Raw genomic sequence first — 11,435 nt, forward strand, 5'->3', positions numbered from 1 at the left:
TTTAATGAAATGACATCTCGTTACAGTGTACGATGGAGGCCAACCATCAATGGTGATGCGTAGCTCGTGATCGTGGGAAATAAGAAATTGTTAGCAATCACATTTGTCAAGATATTATCATCACCACGAGCGAGTTCCACTCCAAAAATATCAAGAAAACTTTCAACGTCAACGACGACGACGCCGACGATGACGAGGAAAAGGATACGACGCACGAGAAAGGGACAAAAACGCAAGACCGAAGAAGAAGAGCGAGCGAAGTGCGCATTGTTTCTTTCGCCGCGTTTTCGTAAAGACGATATCCCTATAACCTTCGTGAAAGATTCTCAACAGGCAAGAAAGAGACGCTTACTCGATTGGAGTGAATTGAAATGACCAGGCTTGAAAATCTATATTATGATCCAGCGCACTATGCGGGGTATTCGGCAACGGATAACTTGTCGCGTGCCACTAAACCGAATTTCTCTCGTAAAGAAGTAGCTCGCTCGAATCGCAAGACGCGTACACGCTGCACCGTCCGACGAGATGAAAATTTCCGCAATTATGTTACAACATAACGAATATCGATGATCTGTGGCTAATTTGATTGAACTCCGTAATCTCAAAAGTTACAACGACGGATTTTCTTATCTTCTCATGATTATCGACGTACTTAGTAAATTTGTCTGGGTAGAATCGTTGCGAGATAAAACGAGCAATTGCGTGACAAGGAGCTTTCAAAATATTCTTTCGAGAAGCGATGGTCGAATACCCGTGTACTTACAAATCGACAAGAGTAAAAAATTTATCGTGCGACCAATGCAAGATTTTTTAAAAGAAAGAGGCATACGTTATCGAGTAACTCACAATCCGGACGTCAAAGCCGCCGTCGTTGAACGCTTCAATAGAACATTGAAGGAACGAATGTAGCGCTATTTTACACATAAAAATACGCGACGTTACATCGAAATGCTGCAAGATATCCTGCGCGCTTACAATCACACTTGTCATTCGTTCATCAAAATGCAACCGGCGACCGTTACAAGAGAAAATGCGCGCATCGCACGCGAAAATATGGAGCGACGTAGAAAGAAGAGAGAGAAGGGGGCGTCGAAAGTAGTAGAACAAAAGGCTAAATTCGATGTTAATGATCTCGTTCGTGTCAGTAGAGCAAAAGCCACTTTCGAGAAAGGATACGAAGCGCGGTGGAGCGAGAAAATATTTCGAGTTTGCCGTTCTTCATTGGCGAAGACCCCGCGTATACGAATTGTATGATTTATCGGGTGAACACATCGATGAGATTTTTTATGAACAAGAATTAGCACGGGTCAGTAAAAATTTGGGGGAGAAAGAGTTTATTGTCGAGCGCGTGATAAAAAGCAGAGGACGCGGTGCTGATAAACAGCTGTTAGTTAACTGGCAAGGATATCCCAGTAAATTCGACAGTTAGATTCCCGCTTCGAGTTTAACTTATCTCCAAGGAGGAGCAATTTTTTATGGGCGATAGCAGTAAGAATTCCCGGGAAATACATGCTCTTCTTTGACCACGCAATTACCTCACGGCGTACATTTATTCGGGGAATGGGAAGTCGCGCTTAGCGAGATTCAATTTCCTTCCAATCTTTTTCACGTACGTCGAAACGATAATAAGATTAGATTTGTTGATTTGAAGAGCGTAAAGGATGAGAAGAATGCTGATAAGTTTACGGTGAAAGAATTGCACTTACAGGCAGGAGTTTATGAAAATACAGAGGAACTTATCTACGCAATTAATAAAGAGTGCAGACACATCGATTCACATTTTACTTTCGAACCAAAAAGGCTCAGGTGGTAATGTTCGTATAAGCATCGATTGTGACGACAACTGTACTCTCGTTCATTATATAAATCTGCCAGCTAATATTTTTCAAATATTGAGGATCAACATCGATGATACCGGCACAATTTACCGTCACAAGTTACCTAATTCTAACGAATTAGCCGTTTTTGAAACTTGATTATGCCATCGGTAATGGACACTCTGTATCTTTCTGGACTACAGAACCCTGTAGCATGTGGCACGGTATCCCTGATAAAATGTACGTTTATTGCGACATTTGCGAGCCTTACATAACCGGCAATACGCGGAGTCCGCTTTTTCGAATCGTTCCAACCGAAATACCCGGATGTAATTACACGTACGGGATGAATCTAGTAAAATATTTCTCCACTTTGCAATATACTCCATTGCGTCAAATGAAATTCCATAAAATTGAAATAGATATAAAAGATCAGCGTGGAAAAAAAATATTCATATCCGGAACGTTGATAATAACATTACACTTTAGACGTATCCGTTAATTACCATTCGCAGTGGAAAGTCTACGAAGTTTAAAAAAAAAACTAAACCTCCATGAAATATGACGAATATTACGAAATGCAAAACGGTGGAGGCAGGGGAGGCAGAATTCCATGAATTTTCGTTGGTTCAGTCTATCAGCGCGGTCATGGGATTAGTTTTCTTGGAGGATTATTTAGAAGAGTACTTCCTTATCTAAGCAGAGGAATGCGTGCCGAAATTGGCGTGATAGAGGATGTTGAAAACAATACTCCGTTCAAGGAAGCAGTCAAAACGCGGCTCAAGGAATCGGATGGAAATCTTAAAAGAAAAACCAAAGAAAATATAAATAACTTGATGAAGGGCTCGGGATATAAAACGTCCGCGAAAATACGAGCAGGCCAGTTTCCCTTCGGAGGGCACGACGCACGCACCGCTAAATTCGGAAGAAGCACAGTTTATAAACACAGACAAATCGGTAAAAAAAAGAAATCATCGAAAATCTATTAAGTATTTATAATAAATCATTGTTAGATAAATTAATAGAAGAAATTCAGAAAAATAAACGAAATCGCCAGAAATTTAAACTCGGGATTCTTTGTTACAAATCGCGAATTTACGCAGTCCATATGACCTCAACGGCTTCATATGATAACTATTTTTGAATCTTATTAACTGTTTCATCTACAGCTTTTATATATTTACACATATCTACATATATATTGTATAACGTTGTCAAAATGTATTTTTTTAAATTATCTCTAATATTATAGAATTGTAAAAAAGGCTTATTTCAAAAAAATATTTGTCTAAACTGTAAAAATATAAATGCTATATCTTCTTTGCTGAAATTTATATAATTATAATTATAATTGAGTTACTATTTCACTATCAATTAATAGTTTACATATATTGTTGCCATTATTATACTTTTATAATATTCAGTAATACTTTGGTTCTTATTACTTTGTAACACTTAAGGAACTTAAATTTCAGAAATATATAATTATAATTATCAGAACTATTTCATTTTCTCTCAATGTGCTTTATGTATATGTTAGATTTGTTATTTTGATCTTTTTTATGCGTTTAAATTGCAAGCAGAACTATCATCTCGCGGTTAAATGCAATTGTTATTTTCAACACTTGAAACTAAAAATTCATTCACTCTTAAAATGACATGTTGCATACATTATCCAGTATACTTATAATCACATAGATATAGGCCGAATACATGTTAACTAACAAACTACACGCGAAACGCGAACATGGCATTTTCTCGGCAAGCAGGATCTTGCTAAAGTCTTTAATATAAAATAAATGCAATTAATTTGTTACGTCCTTCACGAATTCTTCTCTTTCGGAAAAAAACAACGGCTGCTAATCTGTAAACGAAGCGCTTCGAACGATCTAAGGAAACCCTAAATAAATAAACAAAAATTCCTCTCGAGATATGTCTCACTATCAAAAAAAAATTCTTGGGATAAACAGCTTTGTCGGCACCGACAAGTTTATGACATACCAATAAAAAAAATAATATTAACAAAAGCAAATTCCTAATGGATAAAAAACGCGTCAGATCGTTCGAGGGTGACACTCCCCAAATTGGTGGAGAAACTAAGGGAAACGCCAATCAAGAAGAAACGATTAGCGGCCATTGGCGGCCACACCAATGAATGATTGAGGGTGTAGAATGGCGGAAAATTTTTACTAACTAATTCCATCATTCGCTAGGAAATCTGGAAATATAAAAACAACCACAATTCACAGAACACCGCTCCCCTCCTTCCTCTATACTCACTTTTTCACACAATTTTTCTCTTTTTGTGATTCTAAACTATCATTCGACAAGCCAACGCGGAAATCCATCATGCCCTCGGATATTCCCACTCCTTCGGAATCCTTTAAAAACCGCGACTTGGAGCGGATCGCTCTCTTCCCGCTTCTCATCGCTCCATGCCTTCACGGACGGGACCATCCAAAGTTGTCGGAAAATCTTTTTATCAGTTAGAATTTGTGCGCGATTTTTACATTTTTTGTGATTCGATCCACGATCCAGCCTAGCCATTACACTTCTCGACCATCACTAACGGCCGCTACAATAAAAGTAAGTCCATCCTTATCACTTTTTCCCGCGGTAGACTGGCTGTTTGGTTCACGACCTCTACATATTTGATTCATTAAAACACTCCGACATTCCAAATTGGCAAGCCGCCGATTAACTCGATGAAGCTGCCTTCCCCGATTCCACAACATTCCAATCTGGCAAGCCGCTGATTAACTCGGTGAAGCTGCCTTATTTCGATTCCTCAATTTCTCTTTCATCTGACTCTCTTTTACATAGTGAACCAAACGAACGCCATCCCGAATAGACGAACGAAACGGGCATTGCGACATCGTCGGGAGAAGTCAAATAAGCGGATTCGTCGCGAAATCTGCCACGCCGAAGAATTCGCGGAGCAATTGATAGAAGTAGAACCGAGGCTAGCTAACATCTCGCTACACCAATACGCCACCGCCCTCCGCTCCGCGGCCGACTTTGAAAAATAGTGCACTCCAGAGAACTTCGACGTGGAGAAGTTCTTTAATCTCGTTCGCCAATTTCTTCGCTCTCCCACCCATCCACCTCCTGGCACCTTTTTCATCAAAAGAAAGTTCAAACCCGACAGTCAGTTTTGGGATCAGATCTCAAAACACTAAATCACTGATACCATCCCTATATATTTCCCGTGATCCTCGTCCCAGTCAAGGCTTTCCGCACCGCGCACCCTAATCCCCCGCCACACCTGCAACCCGATCCCATCGACATGCTCGCGATCACCAATTTTTTACCCCAATTGGAACAATTGAGTATATAAAATCCAGATTTTCTTTTGTTTGTTTGTTATTTATTATTATTTATTATTATTAATAAAATTTACGTATAAAAATTTTTTCTTTTTTGTAACCAGTATTTCAACACTTTAATGTATAATAATGTACAATAAAATTTGCGAATAACATTGGAATTCTTTTTTTTTATTATTATTATTAAATCAGTTAACTCAAATTCCGTCTCAATTTATTTACTCTAAAACTTGACCCCGAACTATTCACGGCTCCCTGAGGATTGCACGAGGTCCATCCCTGGTAAAAGAGATTCGGTTCTCTGACCAAAAAACGGACCACCGATAGCGCGGGCGCAGATAAGGGTTATAACGTCACCGACGCTGACCCGATTCCTGCTCCCTTAACGCGCATTCGACTCGCGGATCGACGTCGTTCCGTGCATCCACTCGAGTTCTCCTCCTCCTGACGAAAGGTATTATCTTTCCTCTAGAACTACGGATGTAACAAATTATATTATCAACTCCGTGTCGCTTTGGTTTAGCAGATTTTCAATGTAGTAGTTCTATAATAATTCGATTATCAATATTATTGATATCGATTAAAATTCCTTTTATTATCCCCTCCACCGATGATTGATGTTTGCAAAAGTTTTTAAAAAATTCAACAATTTTTCATATATAATTATATACAATTATATAAGATTTTATCGAAATGTATAAAATATATAAAATTATATGAAATTTATATAATTATATATAATTTTGTACAATGTTAATAAACTTTTATATTATATATGAGTTTCTTATCATATACAGTGTGGTGGAAAACGAAACAAACTGAATAATTTTCACAAAAATGATTTTTCAAAAAAACGCAAAAACAGGTCGATTTTTATTCGGAGGGGGCATGTTTTGACATAAAATTCTCATCCCCAACTTCAACTCCCTAGGCGGGGATGTCAACCCTTCAAAAATTTCAAATGGGAAGGGGAATCAAATGATACATCATAAGAAGATCTTTCAATTTCCTGTATTTTTACGTTCGATTTTTTAAATTCGAGTAATTCATTTAGAAGATATAGTGCGTTAAATAAATCATCATCATCATCATCATCATCATCATCATTATACATTTTGTTATTAATCTTTCTATGTTCAAAAAGCGCGTCTTGACACTTTCATACTTCACATTTTTTTTCTATAATACACACAACGAAAAAAGAGTGACAAACATACTATCTCACTCACTCTTTCATTTTCTACTTTCTTATTCTCGTTATGTGCATTTATTAATAATCAGTCAATCAGAATTGTGAGGGAACAAAGACTGTAGTTAGAGATTACGAAATATATGTTTACATGGATATAAAAATTGATACGAACAAACAATGTAATGATGAAGGTATATAATTTATATATATATAATTATATATATAATTTATGCATTTCTTTATAAATTAGACAAAAAGAAAAAAAGATAGAACAAATAAAAAGAATTAGTGTGTTATTAGATATATTGCTAATGTGTTCATCTTGATGTACACGTATTTATTACATTATCAATCTTATCGACCCTGCAGATAAATCAGGCCAATAAGTCAAAGTCACTGCAGGATCAAGATTGAACATTGATTAATACCAAAGGAGGTACAACAAAATATTAGTACATAAAAATGTAAAAATATTTGCAACTTTGAATACTTTTATTATCCGTTCATGATACGTACTTGTAATAAATATCTTGTAAATCCTATATACATAATTGAATTATTTTTTAATTTTACTAACACGATCTCTGAACTTCTCTCTTGCTATAAACGCCAAATTGTTTCAGAAATTTCTGTTTAAATATTTGATGTACTAAAAATCATAAATGTAAACGTTCGAATACTTTCGTTAACCACTATAGTTTATTCGTTAAATATTTTAATCGATTTTAATCGATTGGAAAATAGCGTTAAAAAACAAATAAATGAGGTTTATAATAATGTATATTAGCCGGACATCACAACTAAAATTATACGGAACTGATATATGTTGAATCTATTACATTTAAACCTTCGGCAAATATCTGATTTAAACGTATAATATAATATATTATCGTGTGTTTATTGGAATCAATAAGCAATATACAAATATTCATCCAGAGCAGCCAAGAATAGCATAATGATAGCTATCCGGCGCTCGTGAAACAAATTTTTCAAAAGAAATAATAATAAATAAGTATAATGGAATAGAGAAAGAAAATGAGAATTAATGAGTATAGTAATAAGAAGGCATAAGTGAAAATTGCATTGAATCAATTAAGTCAAAATGAATTAAATCAGAATAGAGTAACGTTAAATTAAATTAAGACTGATATAAAGAAGAATTGAAATTAAATCTAACTTTATTAATACTAAGCAGAAATAATTAAAGTTAAGAGAGTTGAATAGTTATAGTTACATCTATATGTTAAATTAACACTTACAAGTAGATAGTATAGAGATAAAAAAGTATAGCTTAATTAAAAATTGAGTTATATTTAAATTAAATTGAATTAAATTAGAAATAAATAAATAAAATAAAATAAAGTTAAATTAAATTAGATTAAGTTTAATTGAATTAGAAGTTGAATTAAATAGAAATAAAAATATAACAAATGTAGAAAGTATATAGGTGTGTAAATTTATCTCTAGGCGAAAATAAATAAAAAGATAAATGTAAATAAAAGCAAATAAGATAAATAGATTAAATTATTAGGCAGTATGATAAGTAAGTAAGCAGAAACAATTTGTTAAAGTACAATGAATATATAACTAAGCGAAGATCAAATTAAGTAGACATACGTGTACATTCCAATGTAAATAATACATTTCAAACATAAAGAATAATATATAAAGTAAGTATAAATAAAATAAAGTAATATATAAGTAAATAAAGAAAGAGAGATAAAAATAACTGGATAAATAGATATATAAATAGGTAAATAAAATCAAATATGTTGATTTTATTTATCTATTTATATAATTGATATTAAAACTTGTAAAAAATACCAGAAAGTAAAGTATCTATCCAATAAATCATGAAAAAGTATAAAATAATTCTTATAATGATATATTACTTACAATGTGCTATCAGAAACCACCAGATCACTAGATCTAGTTGTTCCTGATAACTGAGCAGTAACCATTATTTTAAGAATTATTTTAATATAATATTAATAAAATAATAAAATAATTATTTTAATATATCTTGTGAAAATTTGTATTTTGTTTTCTCTTTTAATGTCATAAATCAAAATAACGATAAATAGCTGTGACTGATACTGTAACAATTTTTTAAGCAAAATGATTATCTGTAATGATGTATATTGAAGATAAAAGATATAAAACTTTATTCATAATACTTAATTTTTCAATAACAGAATTTAGTGAGGAATTTATTACAATGCCGAAAATTAAGAAATTTCGAGATTTATCTCATAGGAAACAAAATCGTTGCTTATTATTAGCTACGCAAAATGAAAGAAGTGATTTCATGAATTCTTTCAATGAAAATAAGTATAATAATATGACATCTGTTTTAAAAACTCGGCCGGTGAAATAAATTTATCTTTTAAAATAGATAACATACAAAACTTACAATCTGACGACAATATTGTATCTATTCAAGATTTTAATTTATCTAATATAAGCAAATAAATTTTTAAAACAACTATTACATACATGGGTTATACAATGTAATGTAAAATTAAATCCTTAACAGCTTTATTACATATTTTGCACAAAAGGTCACAGTGACTTGCCCACTGATGTTAGAACTCTATTAGAAACATCAAAAATGATAATTCGAGAATGTCAAATGGGAAATTACTTTTACTATGGTTTACAAAGAGCATTACAGGAAAGATTAGAATATTTCAAAGATATAAATGATGTTATAGAAATTAATAATATTATATTATATTATATTAATAATATTAATAATATTATATTATATTAATAAATATAAATATTGATGAATTGCCTTTTGCAAAGAGTTCACAAAGTCAATTATGGCCTATTCTATCTTGGTGAAATTCATATAATAATAGCCATATCGCAGAACCTCTTTTGATTGCTTATCACGGTCATAAAAAACCAATAAATGCACAAAATTTATCATTAGAATTTCATTTTGAATATCACAAGAGCGGAGGCCGCTTTCTTCAATAATAAAGGCAATTTAAGCAAAATAGGTTCAAACAAATTGACAGCAGCATGAGGGCAATTTGCTATCTGAGTATGTGTACATAAATTATCTCAAATTTATTATCTGAGATAAATAAAGAAATCATAATAATAATGAATATATTTTGGATTTTCTTATATTTTTTTTGAAAAGAATATCAACTCTTAATATTAATATAAGGATAGTTTTATTATCTAATTTTCTAAGTTTAAATTTTTTAATTAATTTATTTTTATTTTACAAAATATGTATTTTACAGATAACACTGAAAAAAAATTTGAAAAAGAATCTAGTGGTTTGCAAAAATCGATTGATTTAGGATCTATTTAAATAAAAATGGAGTTATTACTAAATCTTTAGTAAATATTTATATTAAAAAAGTTTATAACAGCACAAATCGCAATGAAATTTATAAATTTTAAAAAAGTTAATAATAAGTTTCTTATGTGCAATACATTTTTTTAATTGCATGAAGAGTCAGAATGTTTTTAATATCTTTACGTTATAAATCATATTTTATTCAATTTATATTGAATTTGTTTCGATTTTTATTTTTATCAATTTTCTTTTTTATATTATAAATGTGACTACTTAATAAAAGTATTGCAGAGATATCTGTATCAGAAAAGGAAATTTTGAGTTTCTTAGGAAAAGTGTTATCAAATGCTCGAGACTGGTGGAAAAAAACAAGTTAATAATTTGACTGTACTTACTTTAAATTTAACATGTGGTACGCCAGAAGATAAAAGTAGTAGAACGGAACAGACGCTCTTCTTTATTAATGAAAAAAATAAAATAGAATTTGTTCAATATAACAAATATGTATGAAACAAATATGAAATAGAAAAATATGAAATACTCACCGTCACTGTAGAATAGTTCTTCGTACAAATTGAGCGACCACGTGATGAGAGAATGTCCACAACGGGATGTTGAAAGAATGTTTGCAACGGGTTGAGAATGTTCACAAGTTCTTGCACACTGATTGAACTTTACGAATGATTACGTGCCGCTTCGTCAATCTGAGATACACGCTCTTGTAACCGAAAATTTGCTCTCTTGAAAACGCTCGCATTCTTGTCGAGTTCGAAGGTACTCGAATCACAACATGGCGATAAAGAACTTTGAATTGAATAAAATTCAGGAAGGATTTGAATGCGGTCGTGTACGGATTCATCACGATTCGGAATGCTTCGCCGAAAAGTAAACGCGACGACTAAAATGAAATATTATCACGAAGCGAGTGAGTTTAACAAGCATAAATTACGACACGAGCCTCACTACCGAGTAATACGACAAGAGTAATAGATCTAACGATACAAGCACAATTTACCTTTCCCGAGATAAGCGCATGGTCGAGTGACCGAGAATTTTGAACAAGAGTTTTGTGAAGAGCTTGCAGGATCATCCGATCGATTTCACCCTATCAGCGATTGACACGACGAATCATGTGATTTTCGGCCAATCAACAGCTTACACTTACATTTCGTCGATTGCGAAACAAAGGGGTGGTTGATAATCACTTCCGTGTGGTAAAGGCCATTACACGTGAAAAAATTTTAATCGTAATCGTAAGATCATAAGCAAATTGACCAATCAGAATCAATTATTCTCCTTACAGTCTAAAAATAATCGATTATAGTTGGTCAATTCGCTCACGACCTTACAATTACCACTAAAATTTGTTCACATGCAATGGCCTTAAACATCAATGGGCTACCTGATGCGATTGGATGATTTATGATATTAGGATATTTCGATCGCCGCGAATTGTCACGCGCGTTTTGCGTGTACACGTCACGCACTTTACTTAGAGCAATTTCGAACAACGATTCTTCTTTTTCGCTACAAAATAATAACTATTATAATAAACATCGATGATTTTAAAAGATATAATAAATAATATATGAAATAAACACAGACTCTCTCTCTCTCTCTCTCTCCCCCTCCCTCCCTCTCTCTCTCTCTCTCTCTCTCCCCCCTCCCTCCCCCTCTCTCTCTCTCCCCCTCCCTCCCTCCCTCTCTCTCTCTCTCTCTCTCTCTCTCTCTCTCTCTAATCACTTTCAAATATATGATAATAATTGATTGGTCATAAATAT

General features: G+C 33.1%; 1 long non-coding RNA gene across 5 annotated transcripts in view; it reads right to left on the bottom strand.

The window, feature by feature from the left end:
- Window positions 1-10,860, bottom strand: part of LOC105425598 (uncharacterized) — a 98,239-nt gene extending 87,379 nt beyond the window's left edge. For 3 of the 5 annotated variants that reach the window (XR_016138151.1, XR_016138149.1, XR_016138150.1), the window contains exons 1-2: window positions 10,200-10,815; window positions 10,050-10,109 (exon numbers count right to left, since the gene is read on the bottom strand). This is a non-coding gene — a long non-coding RNA (uncharacterized LOC105425598). Of the gene's footprint in view, window positions 1-10,049; window positions 10,110-10,199 lie in introns of all 5 variants that reach the window. The other 2 variants (XR_016138148.1, XR_016138147.1) reach the window with 2 other exon arrangements.
- Window positions 10,861-11,435: the final 575 nt, after the last annotated feature.

This window comes from Pogonomyrmex barbatus, unplaced genomic scaffold (genome assembly GCF_055798465.1).
Source record: "Pogonomyrmex barbatus isolate J1 unplaced genomic scaffold, ASM5579846v1 scaffold12, whole genome shotgun sequence".
In the NCBI taxonomy this organism is placed as follows: domain Eukaryota; kingdom Metazoa; phylum Arthropoda; class Insecta; order Hymenoptera; family Formicidae; genus Pogonomyrmex; species Pogonomyrmex barbatus.